This window comes from Carassius carassius, chromosome 47 (genome assembly GCF_963082965.1).
Source record: "Carassius carassius chromosome 47, fCarCar2.1, whole genome shotgun sequence".
NCBI classification, from domain to species: Eukaryota; Metazoa; Chordata; class Actinopteri; order Cypriniformes; family Cyprinidae; genus Carassius; species Carassius carassius.
The window spans coordinates 4,717,455-4,731,663 of record NC_081801.1 but is presented as its reverse complement, the minus strand read 5'-3'; the positions used below and the strand labels follow the sequence as shown (position 1 = coordinate 4,731,663).

General features: G+C 36.7%; 1 protein-coding gene across 1 annotated transcript in view; it reads left to right on the top strand.

Annotated features, from left to right (window-relative positions):
• Positions 1 to 14,209, top strand: part of LOC132130045 (rho GTPase-activating protein 24-like) — an 89,630-nt gene that overhangs the window by 32,812 nt on the left and 42,609 nt on the right. The window lies entirely within an intron of this gene.

Sequence of the window (14,209 nt, the reverse complement as noted above, 5' to 3'; positions counted from 1 at the left end):
GGGGGACCGAAAGAAGAGTTTCTACTTGATTTTTATTCATCGTTCACTTCATTCAAGTCTGATTAATCCCTTGTCTTTCTCCTCATAACCCTCGGGTCTCGTGTGAGAGCTGCCGTGGCTTCAGGAACGGATATTTCTTAAGTCAAAAGTGTCTGCGGGGGTGCTGATAGCGCAATCTCGGATCTGATTGAGACCAGTGTAGCTCAGGGACAAACGGAGGGATTTCTATCACAGGTAGACTCTTTCTCAGTAGACTCTGTGGGTATCCGTATACGTCTCATGCTGATCTGAGACCTGTTTGCTGATTCTTATTACTGCGTTTGGAAAATGACTGATATGCTTTCAGGATTAGAGTACAAGAGTTTTGAAAATAGAGTCCTAAAAAAAGCTTCTTTTTTTTTTTCTTTGAACATCCAAAGAAGAAAAACTATATTATATTTGAAAAGAAAATGTTATTGCATATTGTCAGCACCACGGTCTCTGGTAATGAGAGAAACCATGTCAAACCTATGCAGGCAGGTTCTCCTGTTCTCTCGAGTTTTTATGCAGAGCTGAGAGGGAAATCAAATGCTTTCTGTCATCTTCTGATGTGTATTTACAGTAAGTTCAGCAGACTCGTCTTGGCAGAGGAAGTGGTGATATGAGCTTTCCTCACATCTACATCTACATGTCAGCCATTTTTACTGAGTGTTTTATGATTTCCAGATGTCAGAATTGCCTTATGTTGGCTGTTCTTGACCTCAGGAATATTGTCTTTATGTCCTATTTTGAAAGTAATATTGTTTGAACACTTTAGCATGAAGCTTTTTTTTTTAGGACTTAAAATTTTATACACACAATATTCTCTAGAGATGACAGGAATGTTTTTAATAACAGTTCTCACAAAGGCAATGCCATCAAACAATTAGAAGCGTTTCTTGAAGCGTTTTGGAGACATTGCCACAGTTCTTCTGGATTGAGTCTGTCTCAGTTTGTTATGTTTCTTCATGTTATTCCAGACAGACTGATGATGATGAGATCAGATCTCTGTGTGGAGCACTGGCTGCTGCAAACAAAAATCTCACTGGATTATTACATTTAATGGCATAAATAATATTTGGAAAAGATAGGAAAACAGCAAAACATAGAAATAACTTAAAGCTTAAAACCATGTTTTGTTGGTGAAAATATTAATGGCCTAAGACTTAAATAAATAATAAATAATTAAATAATAAACTATCCAATAAACAAGGTTTTAATAAAGTTTTAGTTAAAATGAGATCATAAAAGTTCAGAAATTGTCATATTGGTCTGATGCAAACTTATACTATAGTTTTTTGTTGTTATTTAGAATTAGATTTTATAATTGTAAAATTGTAGTTTTGTGTTTTTTTAGTCTTTTTTTTTAATTATAATACTTTTAACATTTTATTATAAATTTTTGTCTATATATTTTCTGTTACGTGTTTTTTGTCATTTTTATTCGTTTTTTAATTACTATAGTTTTTTAAAATACATTTCACTTTTAGCTTGTCTATTTAGTTAACAAATTAATTATAATAAATAATAATAAATTGAACAGTTTTAATTTCTCTGTTTTAGTATTTTTATGTTGTTGTTTTTATTAGTTTCTTTTTTGTTTTGTTTTTTAAATATCTATATAGTTTAAGTTTTTTGTTTTAATTAATTAATTTATTTCTGTCTATTAGTTCAAGTTTTAGTCATTTTGTTATGTTTTTATTATTTTTATTAGTTGTTGAGTTTAAAAAAAATGTCTATATAGTTTTTATTAGGTGTTAGGTTTTAGTTTAGTCTATTTTGTTTATTTAGTCTGAATAAATTATCCATTAAAGCAGTTTAAATCTATAATCATAAACCATCTTGTTGAATCGTTGATACTGGGGGTTAACTGTGGTACTTCAAGTCTTTATCTAATATGGCTGAAGGGCTCTTCATCAGAGAAAATGATTGATGCCACCTGAGATTGAAAACAGCAGCCACAATAACATGAGGGAACAACAGATACCCAGACTGCTCTTGGTGTGGGATATGTCCTATGTGCTCAGCTTGTTTGAAAAGACAGTAGAAAGGGAAATGAATTTGTCGTCGTTCTGGCTCTCTCTCGAGGTCTAGTTCTTTAGTTCTTTCTGGCTTCTTTTAAAATCTTGATCTATGAGTAAAGCTAGAGCCACAGACAGACCTGAGGCATAAACACATTATAAATAGGTCACTCTACTGAGATTCAATGTCTACTGTTTCTCAATTCAATATAAAAATAATATGTAAGCTTTTAAAATATATTTTGCTTGAAACATTTATGCAGATTGACCCTTTGTGAAGCTCCACCCCCTTGGTTACTGTTGTGAAGTCCATAGGAATGAACATGAGATTTCTGTAATAGCCTTGTTTATTAGAAAATGTGTTATTTATTTATGTAATTTATAATATATTATTATTATTATTGTTATTAAATTAGATGGACAGAATGTTAATGTTGCTTATTTACAGTTAAGAAGAAGACTAAAAGGCTCCAAAAATGACAATTTTATTTATTGGAAAAAAAAATATTGCACAAATATCATTAAGTGTTATTTTAGTGTCACTGATATACTATTAGGCTATAGTTTTCACCCTGTTGGGGGTTATTCTGTGATAACAGGCTGATTAAAGTTCTTAATTCTAAAAGCTTTTTACGGATCAAAGTACAAGAGGAAAAGAGAACTAAAGGAGCCAGTTTTCTCGCTGTAGAGACCGGTAGCAACTCGCACGGTGCACGGTGAGGAGCCGAGCTGATTGGCTGTGTGCCCGCTCTTCGATCGTCAAATTTACGGGCCAGGCTGAGACCCCCAAGAGCCTTAGCAGTCGTGATTTATGAGCCAAGCTCACCTGCTAGGCTTCCGCTAGATCGTCACAGTGCATCATTTAACACCATCCAAGCCAAGACACAGCGGGGACTGCCCTGTCCCTGCACACGCAGGGACCACTGTTGACCTGTTGACCACTGATGCTAAGACTTCAGCTCAGATCCATTCAGATGCAGTGAATATCATACTGAAAGGAGTTAAAAACAGGATGAGAGAAGAGAACCCTTTAGAAATGCACAGAAGAGAAGAGCATCTTTGTGTTGTTGGTGGATCACAAAAGCTGAATAGATAGAGCTCCCGTCCCAAACTACAACCCAGGTTGGAGACATGAAAACTGAGCCTGTTTGTCTGAAATCGCATCGCACAAGAGGCTTTTTATCAGACAAAACAAAAAAGGGAGGAGAATAAAGCAGGTTATTTGCGATGTGATTGCTTATACTATTGTTATATTTACTATACAGCTTACTGCGACTAACCTTACAGGGATAGTTCACACCCCAAAAAATTGTTGTTGTCAATTACTCACCTTCAAACCTGTTTGAGTTTCTTCTGTTAAACACAAAAGAGGATATTTTGAAGAATGTGGGTAACCAAGCAGTTGTCGGTAGCCATTGACTTCCATAGTATTTTTTTCCCTACCATGAAAGCCAATCTAAAATGTTTGGTTACCCACATTCTTCAAAATATCTTCTTTTTGAACTTTTGAAACTCACAAGGAAACTACTACAACTTGAACCTGAGGAACTGATGACAGGAATTTTATTTATCATTTATAATAAATCAAACAATTGCAGCTTAAGAATTATTAATTAAATAGGGATTTGGAAGCGGAAACATTGAAATACTGGCAAGTGAGATTGCACTTTGTCAGACAAAACACAGAATCAGTTAGAAGTGAATTGATTCAGAATCATTGCAGAGAGACTTGCGATGCATCTCAGAATCATTTTTCCCCTCCCACCTTTAAAAATGTACTGTAGGTTTATGTTTGGAATGTTTTTGAACGCGTGCTTGACTTTTCCAGCCATGTATGGCTTGGCTGTCATATCCTTTAGCTGTGTAGTTTATGAGGTGTTTGATTGTGTTCTCTGGATGATTATTTGCTTGCATGAATAAGAAAGATGAAAGACCGAGCTTTAGGGAGATTTCTTCTATCTGTCTATCTGTCTATCTGTTGTCTTTCTGGCTCCGTGGTTAACTTCACTCTCTAAATGATTTGGAGCCAATTCAGACGCTTTCAAAAAGATGTGTGTTGGTTACTTTCTTTATCTTTGTGCATTCCTCTCTTTAAGGCTATCTGAAGAGCTGATGTGGCACTTTGGGGTTTCAGTGCTCTCTAATAACTCCTCATACACCACTGTAGCTTTATTAAAAAGAAAAAAAATATATATATATATATATTCTGTTCTCTTAATATTCACCCAGAATATTTATGAAAATTAAGATGCCAGGAATTATTATTCATTTCACAAGCAAAGATGGTAGTCAATAAAAAGAGGACATTCACAAATGTAAATCATAAAAGGTGCAGCAACTAAAACAGACGGTTTGATTCCAAGGCTCAAAAAGAAGGTCATGTTGAATTTAATTACCACTACTTTTAGTTCACGAGACTTTTAGAAATTTTAAAATGGAAAATTATTTCCTGTAAATGTGCAGAATGTGGTCAGTATGACAAATATTGTAATAAAATATTGTTTTAATACATTTTGTATCTTATTTATATTTATTACATATTTTTTAAATAAATATTTAAATATTTGGATATAATATGTTACGAACTAAAAAAAAAGTATATTTTAATAATATAAGATTAATAAATTATCATTATTTTTTATTTAAAATTAATTATATATATATATATATATATATATCACATGGCAGCAACTCATTGCATTTAGGCATCTAGATGTGGTGAAGATGACTTGCTGAAGTTGCTGATCTACTGGGATTTTCACACACAACTGTCTCTAGGGATTACAGAGAATGGTCCAAAAAAGAGAAAATATCCATTGAGCAGAAGTTGCAGACGAAAATGCCTTGTTGATGTCAGAGGTGAATGGGCAGACTGGTTAGAGATGATAGAAAGGCAACAGTAACTCAAATAACCACTCGTTACAACCAATGTATCCAGAATACCATCTCTGAACTAGGGTTGTAACGGTATGAGATTTTCACGGTATGATAATCATCTCAGAAAATATCACTGATATACAGTTTTACGGTATACGGTATTAAACAATTAAATAAATTACATTATAGTACAATCGTAATTTCTGTCAATTTCTTCCAGTTAAAAAGCGGACTTTTATTTTAACGGGTTGTAGTGTAGAGTTTTGAGTGTCAGAATGTATTTGTTTTTGACAGTTGTTTTCTCAAATAAAATGATGAAATGATTATTAATTGTTCTCTCAGTATTTGTGTTCACGTCCTCAGATAGTGAGACAGCAGGCACTGTTAAACCTGCCACTTTAAGCCACTCCTACTTGAGTATGTACTGTAGTACACGACACAACGCCGCTCTTTCACAGAGAGACATGCAAAACAAACAGATTAGCCTATATATTTATATAGCAGTGCTTTTGTCATTATTTTACAGCTTTGTTTTTGATTTATTCATCAATCCATCAAATCGCACATTTATGAGACATCTGCATTGAAGCTAGCTACAGTAAATTCATTGTCATGACTGGATTCTGGGATTCACTACGCATCACAGAAATCATAATGAAATCGGGTGCTGCTCCTGTCAGCTAAGAACAGGAAACAGAGGCTACAATTCACACAGGCTCACCAAAATTGGACAATAGAAGATTGGAAAAACATTTCCTGGTCTGATGAGTCTTGATTTCTGCTGCAACATTCAGATGGTAGGGCCAGATTTTGGTGAAAAGAACATGAAAGCTTGGATCCATTCTGCCTTGTCTCAATGGTTCAGGCTGCTGGAGGTGGTGTAATGGTGTGTGGGATATTTTCTCTGCACACTTTGGACCCCTTAGTATCAATTGAGCATTGTTTAAATGCCACAGCCTATCTGAGAATTGTTGTTGACCATGTCCATCCCTTTATGACTACCCAGTGTGTACCCATCTTCTGATGGCTACTTCCAGCAGGATAATGCATCATGTCCCAAAGATCAAATCATCTCAGACTGGTTTCTTGAACATGACAATGAGTTCACTTTACTCAAATGGCCTCCACAGTCACCAGATCTCAATCCAGTAGAGCAGCTTTGGGATGTGGTGGAACGGGAGATTCTCATCATGGATGTGCAGCCGACAAATCTGCAGCAACTGTGTGATGCTATCAGGTCAATATGGACCAGAATCTCTGAGGAATGTTTCCAACACCTTGATGAATCTATGGCATGAAGAATTAAGGCAGTTCTGAAGGCAAAAGGGGGTCCAACCCTGTACTAGCAAGGTGTACCGTGGCCAGTGTGTGTGTGTGTGTGTGTGTGTGTGTGTGTGTGTGTGTGTGTGTGTGTGTATGTGTGTGTGTGTGTGTGTGTGATTTTTAATATGAAAAAATTAATCTATTTGAAAGTCTCATTCATAAACACTTGGTTTGAATTTCTCTACGTTCATATATCAACTGCATTTAAAAATAACTTTCCCTGTCATGCATCTGCATAATTGTGCATTTCCAGTCCACATAATGGAGCCTGACTGAATCTCCGAAGGTGGACTAACGATAATGCAGGTCCACCAATCGCATTATTCAGCTCATTTTATTGCACAACGATGTTAAAACCACTGGCTCCTAACAGCTTAAAGTTGAACATTATGTCCAGAGCACCATTAGGCGAGAATGTAAGATGATATTCTGTGAATACAGGTAAGACACAATGGCGTGACTGCTGTCTTTCCCAAGCTGTTATGGTCACTGTTGCAGACAGACCTGTCTTATGCATCCAGTCCCAAGAGGCTGCATTCTACATTAGATTAGCAGATGTCATGATTCTCATCCCCTAGCGAGATCCATCAACATGTTTTGAGGGTTTACGTTGTCCTGCAGAGATTTTACTGACATTTGAACTGTCAAAGTTGGTTAAACAGAGACTGGGAGACAGGAAAAAGAGAAAGGAATTGAATAGGACTGAATGGGATTTGTCATAATGTCAGAGCGGAGGCTGTGATTGGTTCTGATAAGGTTCAGCTACTTCCCCTGTCAATGACGCTTGTGAGGCTTGCAACAATAACATCCAGTTACAAGCATGTTTAGTGGTTGCAGTGACATGTGATGTTGAAATTACAGCGGTCATTTATCAACTGCAGAACTCAGCAGAAATGATGACATTTACTCAAGCAGTCTCAGCGTGGGATTATTAGACGGGGGAAAGCTGCACTGTTAAAAGAAATTACATTTCTGTTTCTCACAGGCAGTCTGCAGGAGAGAACAATCTCAAATTAAATCTTTAATAACTCTTGTTGCGTCAGTGAGAGCCAATGGAGAGGTTTTTTTCTTTTTTCACAAAACACATGTAATGTACAACATACAAGACATTCTTCAAAGGCCAGATACTGATCGGTTTCCTATTTTATTATAAGATGAGTGGATGTAAGACTGTGATCTGAGGAAGATATCCAGTGATCTAAGACAGTGATGTCCCCTTGTCTTCTCTTTCTCACCTTCCCTCTCTTTTATATCTATCTCTTGTCATGTTTATGATGTGAAGAGATGTTAAGTTACAGAGCTGGTAACCTCAAACCTCTAAACTCTCATTCTGAGTCAGAGCCAAGAGTCACGAGGTGACGTGGAGCCCTTGGCTGCTTCTGGTGTCATGTCTTCTCAGCATCTGCCCAGCTGGTTGGCCTGTGGCCTAGAATGATGAATGATGCCATCAATAAGACTTAAATGTTATGGTGTTTCCCTTTTAATGATCTTTTGGTGAGGTTTACAAAATTTCATTTGAACAAACTACCATTTTTAAATGTCCAGTACTCCCTCTACACCCACAAAACCCTTGAATTTACATTGCAATGCTCTTAAAATCATTTAAAATCATTTGAAACGGCGTAGCAACCCCCTAGCAAACACCGCCAACACCCTTTAAGATTTACAACATTCTCAAAAAACTCTGTGCTCTGTGGCGAGTGGGGCGGGGCCGAGGGACGTGGGAACAAGGAGGGAGGCCGGCAATGATTGGGAAATCAGTGTCACCTGCGACCCACTGCCGGTCTCGAGTCCCACGTAGGAGATGGAAGGATAGAGAGAGGACCAGGCCTGGGCTTTTAGTTGTGTTTTGGTTTTATTTTGCGCGCATCAGTCGTCCGTGAGGGGCTGGTGCGCCGTTTTGTGTTTATTTTGAATTATTAAATGTCGTTTGATTGTCCGCCGGTTCCCGCCTCCTTCTTCCCGATGATTATTAGAGTTTAATCATTACACTCTGAACACCTTAGCAATCACTTTGCTGTTAAAAAAAAACACTCAAATCACCTTAGCAACAGCATATCAATGCCCTAACAACCACCAACAAAAAGACTCTTAAAACAAACACTCATCTAAGCAATCTCTGACACCTTTGCATATGCATTGTAATGCTCAGAACAGATTAGCCTCTCATGAATGAATGAATAACGGGGCAGTGTGGAACAGAAAGTGGGCTGTGTGTGTACTGGGTGTTTTGGAGTGTGTTTGGGGTGTCCGTGTGCTTGTTTTTGCCCATCTTGCTGAGAGAGAATGAGGTAATGACATTACAGAGTGTTTCCTAAAGTCCTAAAGCCCAGGTTGACTCTCATCAGCATTTTCTCAGCAGCTCTATCTAAGCCCTATCTTACTGCAGTTCTCAATCCCACAAACCCCTCTCTTCTCTGTAAGCTCTTCATTCTGGCAGCTTGCAAGGGCCAACAGCTTTGCCAGAGCAAACAGGCATGATCTGGGCTGGTAAAGCAGACGGGACGCTCGGGGCTTACAATACAAACATTCTTATCAGCCGCCTGAACGCTTTTGGGCCGGACGCTGCATTAGGACTGTCATAATAATCAGAGCAGAGCAACTCGCTTGCCTGTGTGTGTGTGTGTGCATATTTTGTTAGAGTTTGGGGACATATTTAGCTTACAGGAGTGAACTAAATCTGACAAAACCTCTGTTTCAGGTTGTTTCCATTTGGAAAATCAATTAAAATCAAGGATGTTGTTTTTTTGTTTTTAAACCAAAAATGTTACACTGTACTGTAACTCAGTTTCAGGGTGTTACCGATCTTCCTATAGCCTAGGCCTTCTTTGTGGAGACAATTAATTTCTAATTCTCAAATCTTCAGAGAGTCCTTTGCCATGAGGTGCCATGTTTAGCATCCAGTGTTATGAGAGAATGGTACAGAAAGCACCAAATCTTAACTACTCTAATAAAAGATACACAAAATTGTATGGTCCTGTCAAGCAGACAAAAACATGAACATGATGAATAGGACATGCAGCTTTGTTGTCACTTAGGGTGTACACACTTTTGTTGCCAGCTACAGTATATTGACAATAATGGCTGTATGTTAAGTTACTTTCAGAGGATAGTACTGTAAATCTATACTGCTATACAAGCAGCACATTGACTATTCTAAAATATATCCAAGTTCCATTTCTTTAGTATTGTCCCTTGAGAAGATATATTAAAATGGTTGCTGAAATGTGAGGGGTGTACTTACTTTTGTGAAATACTGTATATAAATGTATATAATAAATAATATGTCATGCCTTATTATTAATAATAATAATTAATATTATTATGTATATTTATTATTATTATTTATCACATTATTGCATGTTATATATACATTTATATATACAGTATATATGTGTATATATGTGTGTGTGTGTGTGTGTGTGTGTGTGTGTGTGTGTGTGTGTGTGTGTGTGTGTGTGTGTGTGTGTGTGTGTATACAGTGGTATTTATAATCATCATTATATAATTATCATCATATGAAACATCATGAAACATTTTTTGATGCTGAGGTCACTGGATTAGGACTGATCATTGCATATGTGTTGTGTAATTTATGGCTTTAAAATGATAAAGTTTTGCTGCTTTGCCTGGAAGATATTCCAGAGTTTCATATTTCAGTGGAAGATGTTGAAAAGATACTGTTGTCATTGATTGATATTGAAATTTGCCCCAATCTGTGTCTGTTGTCTGACAGCTGCAGCTATTGAGTCCTGTGTTGATTTGATCAGGGAGTTTGCTCAAGAGATCCGCTGTGAACACCAGTGTGTACATTAACATTCAGTTCTGCCTTCAAGTGTCATGTTGACATTGATAAATCATAAACTATAGATGCTATACAGTATGTGATATCCACACGCACAATGCATATGGAGCTGTGTTGCTGGCAATATCTGAGACATTTGTCTCTCATATTGATTTGTCATTTTATATCAGGACAGGGACGCAGTGGAATCTGTCTGATAGATTGATGCTTGCAGTGTCAGGTTGTTGCTCGAGGCTCTACAAAGGAATTTGATCTCTGAAATGGAAATGTTCAAGTGTAGTGCAGAAATGAAATGTTTATGTGAATAATGATCTCTGGAGCTGAGTAGAGGGGTTTAGGACAGCTTGTGCTTTATTTGTCTCTGCTGACGGTGAATGGAAAGTGAGAACTGGGATGCATGCAAGTGTTCACATGCACTCTAACTTGTGTCATCATGTGTGTTTCTCAGATTTTGTTTAGGCGAGTATCACTATTTATACAGGTCAAGGATTCGAGCGAATCTTTAACCTTACATATTAAATAATGTCAAAGTGAGTTGAGCTTTAGCATTTGCTCTCTGGCTATGCTTGTGAATGCCATCTCAGGGGATTCATGGGTAACTGACACAGCATGTGCTGTAACACGTGTTGAGTGCATTAGCCTGTTGGACTCAGCTCGGGGGTTCCTGTAGAAAGTCCTGTCTGTTATTCAGGGATTATGATCTTCCTGTCAGTACGAAACTGGAGTCTCTTCCGATAACCTAAAATGAAGCTATGCGATGTTTGCGGGGTTAAAAAATATTAAAATGAATTCTTCCAGTCCGTTTGGTGCACAATTAACTGAAAAATGTCAGACTTATGCTTAAATGCTTGAATTTAGATTTGTAGATAAACATTAATTGTACCATTTTAGGATTTTATCTTCTTTTTTTATTTTATTTTATTTTATTTTATATTATTTTGTTTTATTTTTGGTTATAAATTTATAGTAATACATTTCTATAATTATTATACTATAATTAAATACAAATATTACATTATATAAATAATAATAATAATATTTATATAAAAAAGTATAATTATAATAGTTTTAGTAGTAAATCTTGTAGTAAATTATTATGTCATGAGTAGACGTGCCCAATGGAGTGAATTTATTATTTGGTTCAATTACCTGTGCTCTGTAAACTATGTGATTTACTACGACACTGGCAGCTGTGGTGATAAATCATTCCTGGGAGCCATAGGCCTCCATTGCAACCTTGTGTACTGCTATTCCAACCAGGGTAAGTGTCATCTGTGTACCAGCCTGGAACTAAACCATCCATCTGACCGAGACGCTAGAGGGACTATTAAAACTGCTAAGGCTTTATTAAGCAGCCTGGATGAGAGAGTTGAAAGACTGGACCATTGCTTTGGTGATTTGTTCTCATATTGGTTTTCAGCTGGTTCAGTAGCGTTCATTAATGCCAAAGGTTAGCTTCACATTGTGAAGCCAGAGCACAAGGAATGTTATTCAGTAATGCTCATATTAATTATTGCTGTAGCAAGCATCCATAAGACTATTGGTCTTAAAACTTACATTTTAAGTCTTTTTAGTGTTGTTTTACTGTTGAGTATGGCAGATCTATTGTTTTCTTAAGTTTAAATCCTTAATTTACTTTCTCCTTATGTGTTTCCTATCTGTCTGTATCTGACCGATCAGCAGACTTTGAGCAATTCAGCATTACTTGTGTGCTACAGACCCTCGTAATATTGATAGTACTCTGTGTGCTCTGTAATAGCCATAATAAATTGTATACAGTGTAATAGGACTCACATCTCAAACAGTGTAATGTGACCTGAACTGAGACTCAGAGGCTATTTTAGATCACTCAGTGTGAGCACAGAGAGATTTGACCATTTTTCAAGACGACCTCCTTTTTGAACCTGAGACACCATTGAACATATTTCTGATAAAGCTGGAAAAGCGTAGCACTGAGAATTCTGATTCATTTTAGTGAGTCTGTTCACTTTAATCGATTCTTTTGAACTGATTAATTTGAGTCATTATACAGAAGAATTCCTGTACATCTTGTGTGTGGCATTTTACGTCATTTTTTACAATATTCATTTGATTAAATACTGAATTAGGAATATTTTGGCTACCAAAGTACAGAACAGTGTACTTACAGACCAGTTATTTATAATAATAATAATGTGATTGCATTATTATTATGATTATTATGATGAATCATTTGAATTAAAGAACCAGTTCAAAAGAATGATTAATTCATGAAACAAAAACTGTATTTTAATGGATTTGAACAGTATGCATTAAATTGCTACCGTTTCTAGCGTTAATAAAAAGTGTAATTAAATTACTCTGTTTGAGCATGAGTGCATTTATCTTAGAAAGGGGAAGAATTATCTAGAGTTTTTTTGCCTGAACAAAGAAAGACTGGGAAGATTAAAGGGATAGTTCAGCCAAAAATGAAAATTCTGTCATTAATTACTCACCCTCGTGTCGTTCCAAACCAGAACACAAATTAAGGCATTTTTTTATGAAATCTGAGAGCTTTCTGACCCTGTAAAGACAGCAATGCAACTTCCACATTCAAGTCCCAGAAAGGAAGTAAGAACATTCAATTGCAATTTTATACGGCTACGAGAATACTTTTTGTACGCAAAGTCCCAAAAAATTACTCTATTCAAGAATTCTTTCTCTTCCATGTCAGTCTTTGATGCGCATTCATTAGAGTACCATATCACATTCATATGCATTCCTCTGCTTGTAAACAAGGCGCAGTGCATCCGGGTTCTACATCAGCTGAATCACACGCATGTGTTGTGGTACTTTCGTGAACACAAGAAGCTCTTACAGGTTTGGAACGACATGAGGGTGAGTAATAATGACAGTGACAATGTTTATTTTTTGGTGAACTATCCATTTAAATTTGCCTCCATATTGTTTCCAGTGAGACATCAGCTGCAGTGATCCGAGGTCTCATTCCATTTTGCCAAAAAGCTACAAGAAGGAAATATGTTAAGCCTTTTTTTTTTCCTCTATTCAGTATTGCAGGGGGTTCAGCATGTTAATAGTGGCACGACACTAAAATATTTGAGAGTCATTTCCTTTTCTAGGATATCAATGCTGCTTAGAAACCATGAATTCAGACCTATTCATTTCTTATAAAGGAAGTGCAGTTTTTTTTTGCACCACCTTTAGCATCACCAAAACAAACTGTTGTTCAAATGACCTTTTTCACAGACTGTGATGACATGGCACGTTTTCACAGTTAACATTGTTAATCGTGCAAAGTTTATTGTTTGTTTTTGTGTGTGTGTGTGTGCACTTTTAAAACTGCGTACCATACATTTACATTTATTCATTTAGCAGAAGCTTTTATCCAAATTGACTTACAAATGAGGAATACAACAAGCGATTTATCTTAAGAAGGCAATAAAATGAGAAATGCAGGCAATACAAAGTTTGAAATATTGAGAATTCAGAACAGGGAGGCAATAGTGAAAACGTGATGCCATTAAATGCCCACAGAAGAGATTCCAGTTGTTTCTTGAATATGTCAGGGGTTCCACCATCAAGGAACAGTGAATGAGAATGTTCTGGAAAGGTAGTGATGCCAAATTTGACTTCATTCTTCTGACCAATACTATCAACCTCTTGATCTTTTTCCTCGTTTGTAAAGTCTTGGAAACATTATGGATTTTTTTTCTTTTGCTATTGGAGCAAATTATTTTTGTTGTACTTTGCGTTCATCACTACCCAACTATGATAACCCCAGAAAAGTGAAAAGGGTTCATTGTTTTCTAACAGATTTGTTATGGCCCAGAAGTTGCATCTAATTTCATCTAAATGAGCAGGACGTCTACTTCAGCTCCTTTACAATAGAGGCTGGCGTCTGTCCTCACAGGTGAGTGTACATGTCCGGTCTCCTGCGCACGTTAGTGTGGTTCGTATTCAAGACAAGGTTACTTTCACATACGTACAGAGTTACAGTCATGAACCTAGCGCCCACGTAACCATACACTGCACAGCTTACTCCCCCTATCATTAAGACACATTGAAGTGCACTAAGTGGTGTCATGTTGAAATGTCAGTGATAGTGCATTATGGTTGTCTTTTAGGGTGCAAACTCTTCCAGTTGAGAAGTTTAGAGCTGAACAACTAGAGTAGTCTTTCACCTTTG